The sequence below is a fragment of the Aulonocara sp. 'chitande type north' Nkhata Bay genome, linkage group LG6 (assembly GCF_057382095.1).
Source record: "Aulonocara sp. 'chitande type north' Nkhata Bay isolate Kocher_YH1m ecotype deep benthic linkage group LG6, A_spYH_male_GT1.1, whole genome shotgun sequence".
Classification (NCBI taxonomy): Eukaryota; Metazoa; Chordata; class Actinopteri; order Cichliformes; family Cichlidae; genus Aulonocara; species Aulonocara sp. 'chitande type north' Nkhata Bay.
In genome coordinates this window covers 17,314,048-17,337,832 of record NC_141349.1, presented here as the reverse complement: position 1 = coordinate 17,337,832, position 23,785 = coordinate 17,314,048, and the positions used below count along the sequence as shown (strand labels likewise).

General features: G+C 37.7%; 1 long non-coding RNA gene across 3 annotated transcripts; it reads right to left on the bottom strand.

Moving 5' to 3' along the window:
• Nucleotides 1-7,692: 7,692 nt before the first annotated feature.
• On the bottom strand, nucleotides 7,693-11,889 carry LOC147327590 (uncharacterized). 3 transcript variants are annotated; one of them, XR_015129864.1, is made up of 5 exons: nucleotides 11,594-11,889; nucleotides 10,986-11,051; nucleotides 10,480-10,635; nucleotides 9,935-10,027; nucleotides 7,693-9,637 (listed from the first exon to the last, which is right to left on the bottom strand). It is a non-coding gene; the product is annotated as an uncharacterized LOC147327590 (long non-coding RNA). The 3 variants fall into 3 exon arrangements; XR_015129863.1 differs by having other exon boundaries at nucleotides 11,750-11,845; XR_015129862.1 differs by having other exon boundaries at nucleotides 10,986-11,885.
• Nucleotides 11,890-23,785: the final 11,896 nt, after the last annotated feature.

Below are 23,785 nucleotides of genomic sequence, written 5' to 3'. Positions count from 1 at the left end.
TGCTGCTTTGGCAAATAATGGCACAAACAGCAGTAAATTGCGTACTGCAAACCTCAGTAATTCACCTCCCCAAATGTTGTGGTCTGAAGGGGAAACTCACAAAAATGCACTGTAATGAGACCAGGCACAAAAATAACAGTGACCTGTCACTAAATGAAGGTGTTTTAGATTTACTAATTATGCATAATTAAAAAATATATTAAAGGGTGGCTAATCATCATCATCATCATCATGTTTGATTCTTCTTGGTGGTTTCTTCCAATGATGTAGTGAGCTATGCTAGTTCAGATTTGAATTAAAACCATTCACACCCAATCAAACTCCTCAGCCCTGTGCCTGCAATCACATTATGGAGTGCAGCATGAGGCTATTTTTTTCTGTCTTTCTCCAACTTTTTCCAACTTCAGTTTTTACAGGCTGAGGGGGAAAAATAAGAGAAAATAAGCATAGAATACAGAGTAGAGGAAGTAAGGTAATAAAAACTGGAAAACACTGATAAGACACATCTGTAGGATTAAATGAGACTCTATCAGTGTGCTAAATGAGCACCCTCACCCCCATTAGCGAGGTTCACCAAAACATTCTTGAGCCGTCTGTGGAGTGCCCCTCCTGCGAATCTCAGGTTGTAAAACACAGACACACAAACTCAGACATGTTCGCTTCACTTCTCCCTAAAGATGCAGACAATAATAGTGTTGAGATTTTAAGAAGCTATTGGGTGTTAACACATCTGATTAATGATTAATGCCTACTACTCTTTCAAGTGAACACCGGTACAGCTGGACTGAGAAATCCTGGGTTTAACTGAGCCATGTGTATAATCAGTTTTATCCAGTGTCAGAATTAATGATACTGAACAACAAACTAAGGCAAAGTTAAAGGGAAACTTCAACAAGATTAAAAACACTTTCCCATCTGTGTGTTGATGTAATGTTCCTGTAGAACTTACCAGGAACTTCTCCTAACAATATCCCGGCTCAACCAGCTCAGGCTTCCTTAAAAAAGGACCAAAAAGCAGTTTGTAAAACTAAAACCCTTTTGTACACCATCCTTCTTCATACGCCTCACAGAGCATGAAGAAATGCTGCTGAAAGGAGAATAAATCTGAGTCATACCAAATGAATTCAAACTAATGCTGTTTTTGGCCATTTTGTCTCCTGGACAGGTAAACATAATTTATGTGATGGCTCGTATCTGCAGTTGAACTATTGCTACTGGAAAAACTTATCTAAATGCACTTTTTCAGAACTTTTGTTCTTTGTGGATTTTTTTAGTTTTTGTTTAAAAAGATGTCTATCCTGTTTTCCCATTGCTTCATGTGTAATAAATAGAGTCTTTCAGGTGTCAGTCTTCTAGCTATCATACCACTTACTTAAGCAGTTAATCATCAGTACAGCAGAACTGCTATCAGCTCTTATACCCGACATAAACAATCAACGAACAGCAGCATCATGAAATTTATGACACTCACAGATTATTGTATTTGTTGTCTTAATTGGACCCAAGATGTTTACCCTGGTTTTATAATCAGTGCTTTTGTAAGTAAAATAGTCTCTTGATTAATTGTTGAAATTGAGAGGAACATATTCATGTGATTTGTGATCCACAGAGTTGGATGAGAGGATTGTTGCCACTTTAATGCCACGTCTGCGATCCAGTGTTTTGTGTTTCATTTATATTCCTCGATTATTGTTATTCATGGTTTCAGTTTTCTTGATGGTTTTCTGTTCATGTTATATTTGTTTTTAGCTTCTAGTTTCAGTCACTGTGCCCTCCCTGTGTTCCACATTTCATATCCAGTCAGTCATGTCTCAGTGCATACGTCATATTTTATTTTGACAGTCTCATGTCCTATGTTAGTGTGTTCAGTTTTGCTTCCCCTTTGTCTTGTTTTGTCTGATTATTCCCAGCTGTGTTTCCACCTGTTTCCCATCCTCTCATTATCTGCTTGTGTATTTAAGTCCTCACTCTTCCTTTGTTTATTGTCGTGTTCTCTGCAGTTACAGTGTGTTCCTGTGAAAGCCTCATGGTCTCTAGCCACGTCATGAAAAGACAAGGCTTGTCTAGTTATTCATAGTCTAGTGCAAGATTCTTAGTCCAGCTTCATCTTTGGTTGGTTTCCTTTCAGCATTCATGTACCCAGTGTTAGTTTGTGTTGTTCAGTAATAAAGCTGCCACCTTTAGTTAATCCTTCTGTCTCCGAGTCCTGCGTTTGGATCCTACATCCTGCCTGCCACACAGCAAAACATGACATTTCCGGCATGTACAGTAAAAATATTAGGCCATAGCTGACAACTAAATCCTTTAGTCCACCAGAGAGGCTGAAAATAGGAAAATTATTAGCATGGCTATGTTGAAAAGTGCACCCCAAAAATACCATGTTATATATTTCTTTAATGTGTACAAAAATCAAAGTTTTGAACCAACAACTCACCATAATGTCATAATACAGTGGCTTAATTTGTCTTTGAGAGAGTGTTTTATACCCATTTAACGATCTTGTCAAGCGTCTGATATTTAAAGGCTTGATTGTTAATGTGATGATAATCAGGCCCTCCTTGATAACCTCTGGTTCTACTATTCTGAATTTGCTAACCCAGTCTCTCTGTCTGTCTCGTAGTTGTCAGTTCAGAGCCTGCTCTGTAAGCCTGCTCACTTGTTTACCTGCAGTCCTGTGGAATTCTGCTCACACTGCCAGCCACACTCCACCGAGTTATCCGCTCAGTCCCTGTACCTCCAAAAGGAAGGACATACCAACTACTCACTTGCCTGCTCACTCTGGATACCAGCTTGTCTGACTCGTAACCCTTATGTGCTTCAATTCCAGGAACTGACAAGCAACTCTGATGAATTTAATCACAAGAGCTGTCTCAAGCCATTCACCAGCTCTCAGTTCATTCAATATAGCTATTCAATAAATGCTGTAAAACTACTGTCTGTGTTTGAGTCTGTCTTTTGAGTCTAAATTAAGCCCAATTATGTCAGGTTCTGGTCTGCAGCTCTGTTCAAGGAATAGCAAACTCTCTTATGCAGGGAATGACCACCTTCATTTACCGTTTAATTGCCAACACAAAAGTTAGGGGCAAAGTTAGACAGCAGTAATTGTAGATAATGGTTAATGGATGGCTGGGATGAACTGTAGACCTCTCGTGTACCCTGCCTACGGCAGCTGACAAAGGCTCTGTGGCAGTGGCTGTGATCATTAATTTTTCTTGCTATTGCTACATTATCTTACAATAAGATTATATTATTTTACCATACCTGAATTATGGGCACTGCTCTGCAATCAATCTTAGCAACAAAACTTAGAGTGTGATCATATAACCACATTGTTGCACCACAAGTGTAAATTCCCTGATACTAATATCACCAACATAAGCCCCCGGATTTGCTTCAGTACTTTTTGATATGTTCTTTCACATAAAACTGATCCAGTATAATATATATATATATATATATTTCCTTTTTAAAGAGCAAAAACAGCAATTCTGGTTTCGTCAATGATGAACGGCTGACCTTTCTCCAAAAGCTTTGCTAAAGCACTTTACTAACTTAAACATGGCTTTGTTTGAATTGAAAAAACTTGCATGCAAACCAGATTTCCTGACAGAGAAAGAGACTGGAAATGTGCAAATGTTAGGTTTGACCCTTTAATTTAAACCTTTCTAATATTGCATTTCTCTTTTTTCGGAGGTAATGGGGCCATTTCTTATCCAAATGCAATAGAAAATTCATGAGTAGAATTACATTTACTTGAAATGCATCAAATCCATTTTTCCCTATATTTCAGAAGAGCTAATTCAAATGGGAATGATTTAAATTCAGACCAATCTGAGAAAACATCACCATGAATCCTAATAGACTTGCACACTGGGATGTAATTATAATCATGCATTAAGTAATTTTCTTATTTCTTCTCTTATTCCTATTAAGATTAAAACACATATCTTCTTATTTCTTTACCCTTGACATGTAAATCACTTTGCCTTAAAAACCCCTTCAACTCTTTGCTCTATAAGGTTCCTGCTCATTTACAGCCTCTCATCTGTACTTCATATATCAGGCTGTATGATGTGAAATAATGGTGCCTACCTGCCAGGTTCTACTGATTACAGCTCACCATGACTATAATAATGGTTCAGGTTCACAGAGACTCCTACACAGTTTATGGCTTATCATTGCTGCTGGTGCTAATCTACACTCAGCTCTGCCTTGATATTAAATGTAAGTGTCAGCAAAAAAAATCAAAAATGCCTCAGACCTCTGAAGACATTCTGAAGGGACAATTGCTGCAGAGAGACTCACTTCAAAGTTGATTTCATCCTCCTTAAATCAAACACAAGAGATCAAGAGACATAAAGAATAAAAGAAATACAACTGAATCAGTGATGAACTAGCGATGAACCTTGCCACTTCAGAAACATTCCCTTTTAATCAAGAACGAAAGTCGGAGGTTCGAAGACGATCAGATACCGTCGTAGTTCCGACCATAAACGATGCCAACTAGCGATCCGGCGGCGTTATTCCCATGACCCGCCGGGCAGCGTCCGGGAAACCAAAGTCTTTGGGTTCCGGGGGGAGTATGGTTGCAAAGCTGAAACTTAAAGAAGGACAGCGGTTAGCACAACTGCCTCCTTAGCCCTTACCTGACCAGTACAGATTTTCCTCTATCATGTGTTACCATTAACTGTTGATACTCCACTAAAATCCTGTCTGGTCATCCCACATAGGATTAAAAAAAAAAACCTATGAATATAAACATACATATTTAAACATTTCCTGGATTTAAAACTATTGAGTTACTTTGATCAATAGTTGTGTAATTTCAATCTGATAAAGTCAGCATAAGTAATATTGTTTTTATTGATTGTAGTTAATATTAATTGTTACTTTTTCATATATAGAACTGTCAAGATTTTTTAAAGTGTTTGAGTTTTTGGCAACTAGTGTTAATCTCGTTAAAATGACGTTAACACCATAACCCCAATAATGCGGCAAATCTCCGTTAGTGAGTTAGTGTGGCTCGCCCCGTCTGTGGCGCTGCACGGCGCTAACGAGCTAACCGCACTAGCGCGTTGACGCCGTGCAGCCCCACGGATCGGGCGAGCCACGCTAACTCGCTAACAGCGAGTTATTGTGGTTATGGCGTTAACATCATTTTAACGAGATTAACGCTGACAGCTTTAACATAAATTGTCAGTTGTGCCAGGTTAAATAGTTGAAAGTCATTCGTTCCTCATGTTGACAAGGCTATACTGACAAAAGAAAGAGATTTAGACACATATTAGACATTCTTCTTATTAGTAACAATTCTTATATGTAACAATAAAGCAAACAAACAGAATGCTAACAAAAACAAAATTATATATATACAGTTTACTAGCTCACTCCCAGTTACAACTCACTCCCAACTTACATAGATGTATATGCTTTCATCTCTCTTCAATCTCAAATATTTATAGGATCACTGTAGTCCTGTTAAAACTAAGCATTACAATTCTCAGTTGAAATTCAGTCATACATTTTTGGCAACAACAGTCATCAAGCAAAGCTTTTACAAGCTCTTGCTGAGAGCAGAGAGAGAGAAATTCCCCTTCAGAAAGAATAAACCTCCTGCAGAACGAAGCTCAGAGAGGGCAGCCATCTGCCTCATCCTGCTGGGGTAAAGGCCTCAACTGGCAAAAAAAGAGCAGAGAAATAACGACAGAAGAGTGGAGAAATAAAAAGAGTATAACAACAAGTACTCAGACACTTTGTTACTGCAGATAACAAACATGCAGCTCAGGAGCTAGAGATACCTGCACAAAGCTACAGAGAGAGAGGCCAGAAAGGCTGAAACACAAAATACGACAGAGAGAAGACAAAAATAAGTGGTGTGAATGCAAATGAATGAAAGTGAAAGAGAAGAGATGCTCAGTGCTTGTTATAGAAACTTATTTAATATGCTAGTTAAGGACATTTTCAGTTCAAAATGTATTGAAAGCACTGCTAGAATATGTATCCTGTTAAACACCATGTTAAAAATACAATAGCTTCTGCTTTATCTGAATGTAGAGGAAGAAAATTACAGGTCTTCCGAACCGTTATGTTTTAAGATGATTCTATTTTAACCAACTGATTTGTTTCATCTAGCCTCAAAGATAAACATAGTTGTTATCTGCATGGAAATTTTTGGAAGTTTTTGCAATAATATTACCTAAGAGAAGCATGGGTGTTTAACTCCACTGCTAGCTTTTATTTGCATAGAAAACTCATCATTCATATGAACAAACTGGAATCGGTTAGATAAATTATCCAACCCAGCATATATTTTTTTTAAAACTCAATGGTGTATTCTACATTCTACCAACGTGTTGTGATCAATAACAGCAAATTCAGCACTGAGATCAAGAACAACTAATATATTGCAACTGTTTTTCAAGATTTTTTCCAAATGAAGGAGACGTTGGAGATTGCTTAATAATTTGGTAATTCTCCTGGAGCTTGCCATGTGTAGCCTTTTGATAATAATGAACTGATGGATAAAAGCACCTTCAGCACTCCAGCAGGGATAGACTCTAAAAGATATTGTTAATGGTTGTGATTTGTTAAGAGAGATCAGAGATGGAGTCTAAATATAAATCAGATTAAAGCAGACAGTTTTTATTATTTGTTGAGGAGTTCATGAACTCATTACTACTGTAAAGTGTAGAAGTAAATCTAAATCTAATTTGCTATACAAAGAGGTGCTTACAAGGGTTATAGAGCTAGTTATGTAGCTATTTGGTGGTTACGTGTTTTGATATTTACATCTTTACACATTTGAACGTTTACACATGCATGTTCAAAGCAGTAATAAGTATGTGTTATATCTACCTAGTTGTTTTCCCTGCATTGATCTGAGTATAAGATTTCCTGGCTTCTGAGAGGCCAGTAAAGTATTCATGAGGGAGGTACACAGGAAGTGTTGGTTGTTGTTGCTGTGTGCTGAGAGTAAAGAGGCTGCTAAGAAAGTTATCCGTCTCCGTCTTGCTGTTCCAAATTATTCAGAGAGATTCCAAACCATCTAGTGAAGCCTCACGTTACAGTTACACTTTTTTTTATTTGTTGAGGAGTTCATGAACTCATTACTACTGAGAGTAAAGGGAATACAGGGCAAACAGGACTGTGTCTCTTTGTAATTCTGGGCATAGAGTCATACACATATTGCTCTATTGTGTCCACCACAGAGGACATGATACGACCGCTAGTTGCAAGGAAAGGATTGCTGGCTGTCGCTACACTCAAAAAAATGAAACGTTGACTTTAATTAAAATTATTTTGTCAACAGGTTCCACGAAATTGAATTATGTTAGTTTAAAGCAAAAATCTTTAGTTCATCTAATTTAAAAAAACTACTTAAGATTAACAAGACATATTTAAGACTAACTAAATCAAGTTATGTTGTATGAACATAGATGATATATTTTCAGGTTAGATAGTTTAGATTAGTTACTTCAACACATTTCTTATTTGTGGCAGTAAAATGTTAAATTTAAGTTAGATTAATTCAAATATTATATTTTCAGCCACCTTGTGCTTTATTAATTAGTTTTACATAAATCTATTTTGTCAACAGGTTCCACACAAATGAATTAAGTACATCCAACTTATTTTTTAAAATTTCTTTTATTGCCAACACATTCAGTGAGCATTTGTGTAAACCCAGTCCAAATAAAACACAACAGCTCATTAGGGTTAGTAATTAACAGTATGTAGACAGATGCAACATCAAGACTTTAAATTAAATGTCTGTATCTACCAGAAATAGAAGAAAAAAAAAAAAACACATTGAAGATCACATAACACATTGATAAGATGACACTTGAGTTATGCACATGTGATGCTAGTAAGGTCTGTGAGTGTTTTTTTCTTTTAGTGTCTAAAATGGATAGCAAAGTTGCTATTTGCAATGATTGCTTAGGGTCAGTCCAGTAACACAATGCCAATGAAGTGCTTTCCTTTAACAATGCAAAGTGACGTGTCCACCTCAACAGCCACAATTAAAAAAAAAAAAAAAGTAACAACAACAACAACAACAACAACAACAATAATAAATAGTCCACTGATATTAGCAATCAAAGAAAATTACATCACCATCCCAAATAAAACTTTAACAAAACATGCCAACATTATGGTCTAACAATAAAACAGCTTGTCAGCGTTCAGTTTTTTTGCAACAGCACAGCAGTAACCATTTAACACTCGCCACTGTCAACATTTATTTTACCAGTGTTTGGGCAAAAAACTTCAGATGGAAACATTTTAACATGGAAACAATTGTTCGTCTTTAAAAGTCCACAAAATATACATTCATCCTGCATTCCCAACTTGGATGATCTGATATCCTCGTGTTGGTGTTGTTCCCAGACCATCATGAAAATGTTGTTCCAGGTTCAACATTGCAAGTGACCAATCACATTGTTGTGACGTTATTCTATTCCAAGCCATTCGTGCATTTATGAAATTCCAATGTTGCAAGGACAATATCAATTCTGCTTACTGTTTATTAAAGGGTTACGGTTAGGGTTAGGGTCAGTTGATCGGCGGACAGAGGCGGTTTCACGCAGCTTAAGTACAGTTTTTTGTTTTACGCCGGTTTTTCCCGAAGTCGCAAAAGTATGACGTCACAACATTCTGATTGGTCACTTGCAATGTTGATCCTGGAACAACATTTAGTATGATGATCTGGGAACAACACCAACACGAGGATATCAGATCAACCTCCTAACTTACCCTTAATTTTAGTATGTATTGCAATTACCTTTACAATGCACACAATGTAACACAAACTGAATATGAACATATTTCCACCTCATAACAATATGCCTTGAACGCTAATATACACACCACCCTTCAACATTTCTGGTGCAGTATCATCTCTCAATTAAATCCTTTAAATCTCAATACTTTTGATTGTCTCTTAGCTTTCAGTCTTGAGGTTAACTGAGATTCAGTGCCTATATCCCACCCATTAAGAGTGCACATGCAGAGGCCAGGTCTTCCAGGTCATGCAGGACACACTAGATGGTTATACCCACTGTAGGGTAATTTCCAATAAACCAAGTTCAAAAAAGGAGAGTCTATGGCTGACGCGTGTTCCTGGTTTCCAAAAGAAATGCTTCCAGTTGCATTATGATTTGAAGACTGTTTATTTATTACAAACGGAAGATGTAACAATGAACTCCTTCCTAAAAAGCATGAAAGTTCCAAAAAATAGCAGTTATCCAGAACTAGCTGTGCACACGGTCAGAAAACCGTGAGACTCCTAACCTCTCTGTCCATGCTCCTCCCCTTCCCTCTCACACAGGGTTTCATGCTACTATTGCACTTACATAATTAAAGTGAGAGGTACCCCCTTTTAGGTTCCAATCCCAAAACAGTGACTTAAAATTACTTTATGTAAACACATATATTTTCACATTTATTAATCCTGAAAAGATGACTTATGTAATGAATCTATGAATTATAAAACAAACATGAACTCAATCGTAAATAAAAATATAAAGCAGACGTCTGGCGCTTACACCCACATCGGCTGGAGGAGTGCTGGCATCAGCTCTTTCGATGGTAAAGATAGCAAGGGTAATTTGTTCCAGCTCCCTCTGAACAGCTGTAGCTTAGACACAAAAACATAGAAAAATGGCATCCAGTTTTAAAAAAAGAAAGAAAAAGGGCCAAAGCTACCCTTTAATGACATAAACACAATATTAGGAACATGCACCCCAGTGCGCCACTATTTTAGACTACAGATTCAACGATAAATATAAATAGTTTGGGTATACAAGAAGACTTCCCAAAACATTTAAACAGGTTCCATGCAAATTACAACAACAACAACATTACAACATGCAACAACATTAGTTATTCAAAATTTGGTTTAATACAGATAAAAAACTAAACTAAAATTACCAACCAATTATTCTTTGAAGAGGATGCTTGGGTCTTCATTCAGGTAAAAAGGTAGTGCCCTGAGGACACACTCCCTCCCCTTTTCAATGGTTTCCTTCTGTAGAGAGTGGCAGAGATACAGGAAGAGAAAACAGATATACTTTAGGATGACAGAAACTCACATTATACGCAAAATGAATGACATATCCACTGCACAGATAGACATGTACACAAGACCAACTAATCATCACATGGACATGAATAGTTAACCTGTTGGGCAGGGTTTCCACCACATTAGATATGTCCATAATGGAGGTAAAGACAAACTAATACATCATCTTTTTTGCATTCAAAACATAACATAAAAACATTCACTTCTGGTTTAACCTAAATCAAGGGATCAGATTTTACATATGTTTAGGTAATTTAAATTTTCCAACGTTTTGAGTACCAAACTTTGTCTTGCTTAATATAAATGTAAGTGCACTGTGCAGCTACCATACACTAGCTGTTTAAATTTGAAAATGATCTTATTAGCCATAATATTTTGCTACCAACAGAATAACGCACCTGTGTGGCTGGGGCCAAAGTTTGTCTAATTTTCTTCCCTGCAACGCCTCCTTTTTTCTTGAAGACTTTTATGAGCTGGTCAGTGTATTGGTCAAGTTGTGTAAAAAGCCTTGGAACATGTGCAGCAGTAGTAATCCTCACATATTCTGCTTCCACCTGAAAATATGTCAACAAACACAACATACTGTACTGTAAATATACATACTATATGTACACATATACAAACTAAAACTAATGTAGTAAGACCTCATTAAAGCTATAATTTTAACACAAACATTTACACAAAATGCTAATGGAGCCATTACAGCTTTTATTGTTATTTATCAAGTTCCAAAAAATATTGATCACAGCTGATCTGAAAAGAATTTCATGCCTCAGGCCCTTGAACTGCAACCTTTACCATGGTTCAGATGTGGAGAAGAAATAACAGGGGCATGGGATGGGTCACAAAAGAAAACTTAACTTATAAAACAGTTTTGTTTTTAAAAGTATAACAGTTCACATACCACATACAAGCTCAGCAATACCACATACACCACATCAGTATAGGAGGGAGCAGGTAAAGGCAGGATCTGAGATTTATAAAGAAAAAAAATAATTAATTCCTTAATTTCAAGAAGCAAATTATTGTTTGAATTACAACTAAATAAAATACTACTCAGAAGAAAAGCAAGAGATTGACACTGCCATGTGCTAACTTTCTATAGAAGCAATTATCACCAGGTCTGTCGACCTCCATTGTCTGTCCACTCATATGTCTTGAATAATTTTATTAAAAAAATTAAGTGTGTACTTTCACAAACTGTAATTTATAACTACATTGATATGTATAACTCCGCTAGGAAACATGCTGTATTTACAGACCATTTTTACATAATACAGATTACTGATAGAGCAGAACAATGGTGTCACAGTGGCTTTCGCCCTTGACTTTTTGGATTTTAAATGTCACTTTATGCTATCCTTGCTATCCTATTCGATATTTCCGACTCTCGGATTACAGAAAAGGAATCCCAAGAAAGCAAATGGAAAAATAACCCCTTGAAAGAATAACCCCATGAACCCCTGTAGCTAATCCCTTAATAAAACAAAAAACAATAAAAATGTTTCTTACACAGTCCACAAAATAAGCATGTCCAGGACCCAGTAAAACTAATGTAAAACAAGCACACGCAAACGATATAACATGTCTTGTAAGACAAACGCAAAATATAACCATGCTGGACATATAGATACTACACAACATAGTCAAAGAAAAAAGTGGTCTTACCTCTCAAAGAAACAGCAGCTTGGCGCCAAAACAGCCTTTTTCAGTTAAATTTGAAGTCTTGCGCATGAGCAGGCACAAGCCGTGAAACCTTCTTGTTCTGCGCGGTTTCATTACAACTGTTTTTGCATTACTGCCACCTTGTGGATATACAAGGTATATCGATCCTAATTGACTTACCTTAAATGTTATGCGATCAAGTAACACATTAGTATTATGTACGTTGAATAATAGACACAATTACGTAGAATTGATTAGAAAAACATATGTTAACTTAACAAAAACATATATTTTAAGTAAAATGAAAATAAATAATTAATATACACTGAACAATCCACCTCATTCATTTTTTTGAGTGTATGTGAAATCAATGGACCTTGAAAAACAGGCCTGTGTGACTGGGGCTTTAGCCATTAATTTCCCATTAATAACAACCATCAACCTCCAGCAAACAAACTCCAACCAGTTGGAGAATACATGTTCTGTCCCTCATGGCAGGCTCTAGCATTTGTGACTGGAGCCTTATTCATTTGATCCTACATTGTCACATGATTGTCACACGCCAAAATGACAGACAAATTGATGCCGCATGGTTAGCGATACATGTTTGCAAAAAATCGAAAGTGCTGAAAAGAAAATGATTTATGTTTTTTTGAAAAGTTTTTCTCTGTCAATAATGAGTTGATTTCCTGTTTATTTTTGTGAAAGACCTTGTTTTATTTTGAAGGGTGTTATTGATTTAGGTTTCTCCCGTTACTGTAAATATGGCTAATGGAATTATCCTGCCACTGTCATTTTTTAAGTATTTAGACAATAACTGAGAATATTTTGTGGCTAGAAAGAGTCAGCTCTTAAATGTGTTAGTATAGCCCTCTCTGACCACATGTGTCCTGTGGGGAAGTAAAGCACCATGCTGAAGAGGATGACATTTCATGGTCCAGTAGCATTATTACAACATAAAAACAAAATACCCTTGAATTTTTGTGCATGAAGGAGCAGCAAGGGGTTAGAGACAGGAGGCGGGCCTGATGCTGTCTACTCTTCTTTGGACTCCATTCAAAACTGTAAATGTGGAAACAAAAATTTGGTAGAACAACTTGCAATAAACATTTGGTTGGTCAAGTATTTGTTACCTGAGAATAAAAACCAATGAATCCATCTATCAGTGTGTTAACGTCACTCTGTATATTTTATGTGCATGTAAATGCTCGTTTTAATAATGTGAGGTATAGGGATTACGATTTGACAGTCACACATTACAGTTCATAATCCCCCTGTCATTTCAGACATTTGGGGATTGGTTTGTGTGCTGTCTAAGCAGAAATTAATGCAGGTTTCAAATTATTCCTTCTGTGGGTGAGAGACACATTAGATGCAGGAATGTGCTGTAGCAAGCCTGTTAGGATTAGCTTAGACAAAATAAATATATAAATAAATAAAATATCAGTCTCATAGTAACTCAGATGTTGTCCTATTTTCCATGTTACATCTTCATAGTTGCCAGCTATCTGTTAGCTTGGCAACACAGTTTCTTTGAGAACCGCAAAAGGTTTAAATAATGCTATCTGCTGATTAATCTCTGTTAACAAATATCTGTATACAAACATCTAGAATCTTTAGGCAGGAGGCAAAATTTTGGTTCAAAAAGCTTTCAGCTTTTCATTTAAAGTCCAAGTTCTTTGATACTCAACAGTTTGAGAAAGTTTTGATTGGGTGCAGATAAACAGTCAATGTGGAACGCATAAAAGAGATTGGATTTTATTTCCTCTCTCATCTTTAGCATTTTTTCTTCATTCATAAACAATGATTGTCACACATAAGAGGAAGTCTTGGCACAGATATCTGCTGGCTTTACCTGAAAGCCCAGAAAATAAGCTTTTACCTTCAGAGGCTAAATCATCACAGCAGCTGATGGGCTCACAGATTTTCTGTTGATGGTCAGTAAATTTGGTTTAAGAAGAGTTTTATACTAAAAGCACCTCTATTTCAGAATAAGCTTACTTGCTGGGCCCATTGCTTTGGGTTACAGTGAGGACTGGAATTTAAATTGAGGTAATGGAATTTATGAAAAGTTTTTAACATCAAATTGTTGCACAAATTTTTAAAACATCTGAACAATGGTAGCATCTTTTTTTTTCTATCACAACTGATCAACTGGGCAGAGCCAGGTAGTAACAGTTACTCTGATTACCCCTGATTCTGAGTGATGGAGGATTTATGGTCAGATTTTGGTTTTCATCAGGATGAAAGCCAACAACCAAGTGGAGAACAGTGAATACACTAGACATAGGTCTACTCATCGAAATGTTGGGTGGACAACCGGAAAAGAAGTGAAGACTGTGATTTCTTTTAATACTGCCCCCTGGTGACAACATAAAGCTACAGCAGCTGAATGTGGGTTTCTATAAACTAACAATGCACTGTTATTCAGTTCAATTTATTTTCTTTATATACCACCAAGTCACAAAAACAGTTGCCTCAATACACTTTATGTAGTATAGAGAGAGAATCCCTAACAAGACAACACTGCTATCAGGAGGCACTTGGCAGGAAGGAAAAATTCATGTTTAACTGGAAGAAACTCTGGCAGAATCAGACTACAGAAGGCAATGAAGAAGAGAGTAGAGGGAGACAGGACAAAAGGCACATATTAAGAGAGAGTTGGAGTTTAATTTTTATTAATACTGGTTTTAACCTTTTAAATGCAATAATTGGGAGAGTAAAAAGAGTTGAGGAAGAATGGGAAGCCCCCAGTAGCCCAAGTCTATTGCAGCACCTAACTAAGGAAGGGTTCAGGCCTCAGGCACGGCTGGCTGCCGGCGGAGCTCACGGGCGCGTCACTGCAACTCCCCCTGGCTTCTGCTCCGCGGCTGCTGAGTGAGCCCTCATCTGGGACTCTCCTCAGCTCTTTCTGGGACAGTGGCGCGGCTGCCCCTCTGTTGGTCTTCCTTGGTCTCTTGTGTTCTGGGGGCCTCTGGATGTCTGGAGTTTTGATCTCCTCCATACCTGCTTCATGCCTTGGTGGACGGGGCTGTGGCCCCCCCACACCCTCTAGCAGATCGTTACATGAAGGAACCTTTTAAAAAAAACAAGCGCGTCCATGCTCACAGGTGTACACACGGGTGATCACACCCACAAACTACACCCTTTTTGGCTCCTACCTCAAAGCACACTGTGTTCTGTCGATCTTATGTGCTGCACAATAATGTTTAATATTTAGTATTTACTGTCATATTCCCATATATCATTGTGATGCTGTTTATTCTATTACTCTTGTTCTCTTCTGCTTGTTTTCTTTTTTCTTTCTCAGCAGGTGATCCAGGTGATTGATATATGCATTTTTTTTTCTGCCCGTTCTGTTGGTTTTTGTCTTTTGCCCTTCTCCCCCGTCCCTCTTCTCAGCTGTTTCTCTTTCCCTCTTTCTTTCTCCCCTTCTTTCCCCCAGTCAAGTCTGTCCCGTATTCAGCAAGTGAAAATAAAATAAACAATAAAAGGTGAATCAAATGGACCATTACGGCAAGGCTGGGATGGTCAATTTGGTAAAGTAAATCTGTTGGGCATCTTTCTTTGCCTTTAGACAATAATTCTGATGGCAAAAGAGCCAAACGGGACAGGCAAAAAAAAAAAGAAGAAAAAAGGAAGGGTTCAGGGTCACCTGGTCCAGCACTAACTATATCCTTAATCAAAGAGAAAAGTGTCAGGGGGCGGAGAAAGAGTGGACTCGACAGCGGAGCTCCTTGCAGGTAAAGGTGTGGTTTATTTACAAAGTGGTGAAAACAGTGAACAGCTGAACCAGGTACAATGAAAGGTGAGCGGGTGATTTTCTCCTCTTCTTTTCATCCGTGCCCGAGTAGAGAGTGAACAACCCTCGTCCCAGGTGGTGATTGGCCCTCGAAATTCCTCTCCTCTCTCCTCGCGGTCCCGAGCTTTGTTAATACTCCAACGCTGACTGAAGGGCGATCGCTCTGTTAAATAGTCCAGCTAAGATGGCAGATGATTAGCAGCAGGTGCGAAGCACGGGGACACTCCCAGGAGCGCGCGCCCCCCACGGACGTAAACAAACAGAGAGAGAGAGGGGAGAGGGAGCGAGAAGACAACATCACGGGCAGGCCGACCGGTGAGGACCGTCGGACCTTGACAGTAAGTTTGAAACCTGATGCAGACAGTGCAGCACACTATGGCAGATGTTGTAAAAAAGTTAAGGAATTCACTATGAAGAAAAATAGTAAGATAGCAAGTACGAACTGCAAAGGACATCTGGAACTTAAGTAATAATTGTGAAGTTTTAAAAATAAACACGCAGAAAAGCAAAAAAGAGAAACTCTCTCAGGAAACCCAAGCCAAACCACTTTCTTTCCAGGAACCAGACTGCCCAGTTTTCTGCTTCTGTGGTAGAAATGATGGCACTGAAGTGGGTGGCACAGCATGGTGGCAGATGTAAAACATTTAATTGAGGTTAGCTGGATCAAAGCATCAGCAGGAAGCACAGAAAGGTGTGTAAAAGTACAGTAAAAGAAGTCTCTGTGTTCATCAGTAATCTTTTGTCTGTTTTTTTGACCGAATTTACCCCCACCTCTTCTGTAGAGCCACTATTCTGTCAGTGCCAACTTGAAATGAGATCAACAGTGATCTGTAACTGACTGCTGCCCTGTTTTTGCTAATTTGTAATTGAAGAGACGTTTTGTGTTAAGCATATTTTGTGGTTAGGTGACTTCCAAATTAAACATAGACAGTGTTTGTTCATCTGAGTTCACTGAAAGGAGTGGAGCTGTGGAAATTTATCATTCCAGCCAACTGAGCTAAGCCATTGGGAGAGTGTCTGGGGTTGGCTGCTCCCACTTCTTCTTGGTAATGGAAAAACCCACACTGAGAGTAAAGATAAAGAATTGGGAGCAAAATTCACAGACTGCATCTCAATTCCCATTGGATTTTGGGCCCCAGTGGTCACAAAGCACAGTTTGGTCCATGCATATCTAATAATTTCTGGAGAATTGATTAATTTAATTTAAAAAAATTTTAAAAGAGTGTCGGCTATTTTAAAGCTTATTTGATCTTTTTGCAAATCCTCATTAGCTGCATGGTCTCATTGCTACTTGTCTTCAAAGCTCATAGATTGAAACATCTTAATGCCAGTGCAGTTTCTCTTGAATGAAAAAGAGGATGGCTTCAATCTTCCACATGCTGTCGAGAGATAGAGGGAAGGAAAAGGAGTCCTGCAGGAGTTCAATGCATTATCCCAGTCAATATATTGATGCATGTTTGAGACTGATCCAAGGATAAAATCCCCTCCGAGGCAGCGGTAAGAGGAGAGGGAGGGATGGTGATGTTTATATTCATTTGTCCTCTACTTGTGAAACGTGCACACTTCCTCTCACCCACTCATGAATAATAAATGCACACAAAGCTTAAATTGCCCTTTTTGCTATTGCGTCAGATGATGGATTTGTTTGAAAACCACTTGACCTTGCCTCAAACATCATCACTGTGCTCTGTCATTGACCCTCGTACAAGGTTGCCAAGTCACAGCCTGGCACCAGCAGCTGAACCGCTGCACAAAAATGTCTATTTGGAGATTTGGTTCCTGTAACAGTTTGTTTGGCCCTCTAGGTCAAACAGAATTCAATCTCTGTGTCTCATTTGTTTTCTATCTGCCACTTCGTTTACAGTAATTTAACTGATGATGTTGTAATTGTATGTCAAACGTCTCATCACTGTGTTTGCTAATTAATCACAATCCGACAGCCAGTTCAAATAAAGCAGATCTGTGACTTCTACCTCAGGGCTAAAACTTGTTTTTAATGAAACCTGTGGTGTACGCATAGGCATGCATATAGAAAACATCAGTAGTTACCGTATGCTACTTTGTGTATGGTGTATCTTTGAGAAAGCACCACAAAAACAAACTTTTATAGACATGTAAAAGAACACTTGCCAAGACAGAAATCTGAAAAACATCATAAGAATGTTGATTAAATCTCTTTTGAAGAGATGGAGACAACAGCTCATCTAAATAAAAGCCCTCAAGGTGTACATTTGAAATGAGTGTTGATGTATTCTTTTCTTTTTCACATTGTGCTCTAATGAGGCCCTGCTGGTACAATCACTCGTGTTCCCATCTCGGCCCAGTAGGAGATTTTGGTTGTGAATGTGTTTTTATTCCATTCTGCAGCATTAATTCCCCCTTTTTAAAAACAATTATCTGAATTTTGCCTAACATGCAATAACAACCTGGTTTGTCAAGACTAGTGTGACATTGTTGATCAAAAGAAAAAGTAACTTGTCAAATTTTTCCCATTACTTTTTAAATGTAATATACCACGCTGTGCAAAAGAGACCCTCATTGTTATACCTCTCTCCTGACCTCCTCCATGTGTATTGACGATGCCTAAACAAAAAATTGTAAACTAGGATTCATTATTCCTAGAGACCTGTTGGCATGATTTTCAGTACACTTCATGTATAATTTGGTATACCTCGACCCTTTTTCCATGTTTTCTTTTCCCAAGAGTGGCTTTGGTTTCTTGACAGCCACCCTTCCACTGAGACCATCTCTGATGAGGCTTCAGAGAATAGTAGGTGGATCAACTGAAGGGCCAGATGTATCTCTCAGGTCTTTTTTTCAGGCTTGTACTGTATTTTTCCCTGTTTATATTTCAGCATGTTCAGATACTGTTCTTCTTCAAGGACACACCATGCTGAGATATGTCAAGTGTTCAGCTAAGAGCTTTTTGGTAGTAATCTTGTGGTGCAAAATACTGTTCTATGGCTATCAAACTGTTATTTTTGGCCATTCTTGTATATTCAACTAAAGAAATGAAAAAAAAAATGATACGGTTTTGAAACACGCTGCTAGTAACAAAGTGCACAAATATTCAATTTAAAATTGTTTTTTTGCTTGGTTGTTCGTTATGTGTATTCATCCCTTCATTTAGGTGACTTTTTATGCTTAAATGATTCCTGGGTAGGCCTCAGTGTCACTGGACTTAACTTTTAGTCCAGTAAGGACTGGACTGAAAAATGAAAAAGCAGCCAATGACCAAAAAACCTTTTAAAAACCGTAAGAAAGCCTGAAAAACTATTGCTCAAGACCACTTTAAACATTAAAAAAGGCTGTTTTTTTTGAAAGCAAAATATAAAGAAATGAGGAGTGGCTCAAGACTTTTGCTTTATTACTACTTATTACTTCATTTGTACAATCCCAATAGAGCACTAAGATCTTCCAATCAGATGCTACTAACACAACCTAGACACCCCTCGGCTGAAGTCCAGAGGTGACCGGGCCTTTGCAACTGTAGCACCTAGACTCTGGAATAACCTCCCTGCTCATATTCGTTGCTCCGAGTCTTTCCAGTCTTTTAAATCGCGTCTTAAAACCAATATTTTTTTTACTTTGGCTTTTGGTTCTAACTAGTTGATTATTATCTGTCTTGTGTTGTCACCTATTACTTCCTGCCCTGTTTTTTCTTATTGTTTTGTTTTAATTGTCTCATGCTTTTACTCTGTCTGACTGTGAAGCACTATGGTCGTTGTTTCTATTATGTGCTATAGAAATACATTTTGATTTGATTACTTTATTATTATACTTTACCTGCCCAAAGATCACTTCATAGTAATGTTTCATTGTGAGTCTGGATCTGCTCTAGAAATGGACATTGTTTCCTTCATTGTTAACTATACCGCAGTCTTTCTGTATCTCCCTTTGTTTCCTGTAAAAACCAAGTTGGGCTGCTTGGCTGAGGTCAGCGTTCATCCTTATCATCAGTGTGGTTCTGAGGATCTTTTGCTTTTTGTTGGCATGTTGTCTTTTTAGATATTTGGAAAGCTGTTGTATTCAGTAATAATCACAATTAATAAGATAATTTTAGTAAAACATTATTCCCAGTAGAGACCAAGACTAATTAGCATTTCAACAGGTGAACAATTGTTCTCTAATTAAAATACTTTTGTTCACATTTTTGAAGTAACAGGATGTCTAAACTGGAACAGTAGGCGATTTAAAACACAACAACCTAACACCCTCATTTCAGACTGGTGACTGTCTTTTCCTTGTTTAAATGCATACAACAAAATCCCAACACCAAGAAATTACGTAGTTATCGATTACCCATACAGATATGAGGCGGTTGGTTGTCTTGTCATTCAGCAAAAAAAAGAAAATTCATTTAGTTTGATGTGTAGATTGATTTGTAATTCAGGCAATATTGCATGTTTTGGGTTTTGAATTAGTTGAACAATTTTTAACTGTGAATTAAAAGAGGAAAAGTGAACAGTCACTGAGCTCCTTTCTGTAAATCTGGATTACCGGTAATTAGTAATTCTATTTACGAGGCCCTGAAACCAAACTGTATCATTTAAACATAAAACAACATTGAATATTTGTATTTGTAAACCAGCAATTAGTCTAACAAAAAACAGAACCCTCCTTCAGTTATTCTTAATCTTTCCTTTCATATTTGTCCCTGTTTAGCCACTGGTGATAATCACAAGGTCAATCAGATACCGCCCTTGATCAGTGTTTCTGTATTCAACACAGATAAGACACTGCGAGTCTTTTAAAATGAGTGTCCCGATAATTTAAAACCTACTCTCACAACAGACCATCCCTCATTTTTAAGTGGAAAAAGGCCACAGAGACTCTTGAGAAATGACAACAATTTGACAGACAGTTCACGTAAAAGACAGAGGAAAAGTGGCCATCGTACCCCACAGACAAAGAGAAAAAATGTATTAGGAAGGGTGTCAGAGAGACACATAGATCTAGAGTCTATGAGAGAGAAAGCAGCTGACAAAAATGAAGAGATGAACGTGTATGTGACAGAGAAAGCTTAAGGTGATGTGTAGCTGCCTCTGGCAAGACCTTAATAGTATTGTGTAGTGTGCCATTCAAGTGTATTTTCAAATCTGTGTTTGTGATGAGAGAGCAGATAATCTAAAGTTGTGTGTGATGAATCTTTATTTTCGAACTGGTAAGAGTCTTAGAGTTGCACACACAGGCAAAGATCAGGATGTAATTAGATGCTCAGATTATGTCTTTAATATGAGGGATAAAATATTCGCCCAACATTTCCTCTGTAACATTTTTAGGGAAAGTAAACACCTGTGTCTCCTCATCTGACAAACACTAGAGGAGCATCATCTGTTCACATAGTTAAGTGGTTACAACTATCATCTCTGGAGTCACACATCTGTCTCACAGGCAAAGATTCAATTTCACCAGAGCTTCGATTCTTAGATTTGCATGCCGAAATCATAAATACAAAAGACAGATGCCTTTAAACGAGCCTCAGGAATGTATTCTTGCTATGATCTAATAAAATGTCACGAGGCTGCAACTTGCAGCTATAAATCCAAGAACCACTAGAGTATGACCTGCAAATACCAGACTTATTAGAAATACATGTGGGTGAAATGAAGGCCATAAAACAGCAGAATAGAGTTGAACAACAAAAGCTATTCAGAAAGAACTAAATCAGAACATTGTCATTTATCATATCCTGCTGAGGCGCTCTCACTTCCACCTGACAAAATGGAATAGAGATGATTTTACTTGGTTTCAACTGAAAGCTTCAACAGAGTAACAGGAAAGATATTCAGCTACCTTTAACAACACAATTTCTTCCTAACAACAGCAAAAGACATCAAAATTTACAATACTGGTTCTGTTGTCATGACTAAATTTCAGTGTCATGACAGGAAATAAGTAAAAAGAAGCATAGATTTTCATTGTGTGTTAGGTGAAAAGGAGGATGACAGAGTGAGAGTATATCAAGTTTGACTAAATGCTCTCCAGCTATCGACCATTTTCTTGAGTACAGCTTATTAGTAGCAGCTTAGTCCCCCTTTGGTCTTCAGAACTGAAATAACTCTTTGTTACATTGATCCATGATGGCAACTTGCTGTTCCATCATATCCCAAAGGTTTCATCTACAAGAAACTTGTGACAAAATTGTGACACCATTTATTATCCTGGTGGAGGCACTCATCAGAATATGTGTACACAATAAAAGTATGGACACAGTCAGCAACAATACTCAGGTAGGCTGTGGTATTTGAGCGATCCTAACTTAGGACTAAGGGCCTGAAAACGTGCCAGGAAAGCAGCCTCCACAGCATTACACCACCAGCAGCTTGTACTGTTGAGAAATAAATAACAAAAAATGAATTGAAAATGAGCCGATAGAATTTTGGTGTAAACACTATGCTTTCAGGTTGTTTATGCCAAATTCTGCATCCAAATGGTGCAGCAGAAATCGAGACTAACAGGTAACCAGGCAACATTTTTTCAAGCTACTGTCCAATCGTAGCTGACAGGAGTGTCAGCTGGTGTGGTGTTCTGCTGTTTTAGCCCAGATGCATCAAAGTTCAGAGATGTTCTTCTGCATTACTTCAATGTAGTAAGTGGTTGTTGAAGTTACTGTTACCGTCCTAACAGGCAGTTTGGCCATTCTCCTCTGACCTCTGGCATCAACAAGGCATTTTTACCCAGAGAATGAATATTTTCTCTTTTTTTGGATCATTCTCTGTAAACCCTAGAGATGGTTGTGTGGTAAAAACCAAGCAGATCAGCAGTTTCTGAAATACTGAGACCAGCCCGCTTGGCACCAGCAACCATCCCACATTCAGTCACTTAAATCACCTTTGTTCTCCTTTCTGATGCTCAGTTTGTAACTTCAACAGGTCTTTTTCATCCTGTCTGTATGCCTAAATGCAATAAGCTACTGGTATGTGACTGGCTGCGATATTTGTGTCACAAAATGTTTGTGAAATTTCTGCAGAAAGCTTTGCTGGAAATTGTGAACAATGTTTGCAATTTTGAACAAAAAAAACCCCACTGATACCTAAAAAAAGAAGCTATATTTTGAAAGAAAAATTGTTGAATGTACGGTAACACCAAGTGTAGACAGCTGCAGAAAGATAGAGAAAAAAGAACGGTTCTTTAATATTACTAAAACTAATACTGAAAACAGCAGACTGCATGAACATTTCTCGTGGCTCTTTCAAGAGCATTTTTGTTAGCTGTTCATTCAACCAGAGGGTGAGTCTAACAAAAAGCACACCTTAGCTGGAGTTAAAACATATTCAATTTCAAGTTCTGCAGCGAGCATATCAATATGTGACATTTTCCCAGTGAGAAATCATTTTGAGGGTCATGTTTTAAAAACCATTATAAAGCAACAGGAAGAAAGCTTGGCACATTCCAAAGTGGTTGCCCGTGTGGTGCAGACTGCATGAAAATCCACTCAGCATTTTAACGCACTGATTTCATTTGGCTGGCTAAATTAATACATATATATATATATATATATATATATATATACATCTCTCTTGGTTTGGGCAAAGAGAAAAGTAGTCACTGAATGGTCTCTGGTCCTACATGAATGGAACCTTAAATAAGATAATGCTTGTTTGCAAATGTTATTACTTTAAATGAATAATTCCTCAAGCAACCCATTCTGTAAACATCAAAAATGCAAAATCACATGCGTTTTAAAAGAAACATTATGACAGTGTTATAGTTTTGTGCTCGATAGACTGTCAGCACTTGGCTAGGTTTAAGTAAAGCACATGGACTTGTTTAAATGTCTAAAAAATCAGACAATCTGCTGAGTCCTTTACTGACATTTAATCGAAATATTGATTTAGGCTTGTAACTGTGACCTCTGCTGTCAGAGTCATGTGCTTTGTACACAAATCTACCCTACTGGCTCCTAAGAGTTAAATAAGAGAAAACACATGCTACAATTAGCAATGAGTGCATGAATGAACACCATTCTGATAATTCTGGTAGCAAATATGTTTCTTTTTAGATATTTACTGAACATTTTCCGAAACAGAGTTGTCTCAGGCTGGTTCGCATATTCCCATGACTTATTAACCATCCAATTACTTTATCTCTAGGGCTAGAAAGAAGATCATTGTGTGTGGGCAGAGCTGAATGTAATTCTGCCTGGTTGCACATTTTGGAACAAACTGTTAGCTGTGGTTTGTCATGCCATGTGTGTACAACAAGGCCCATGTGTCCTTTAGATTTTGTTCCAG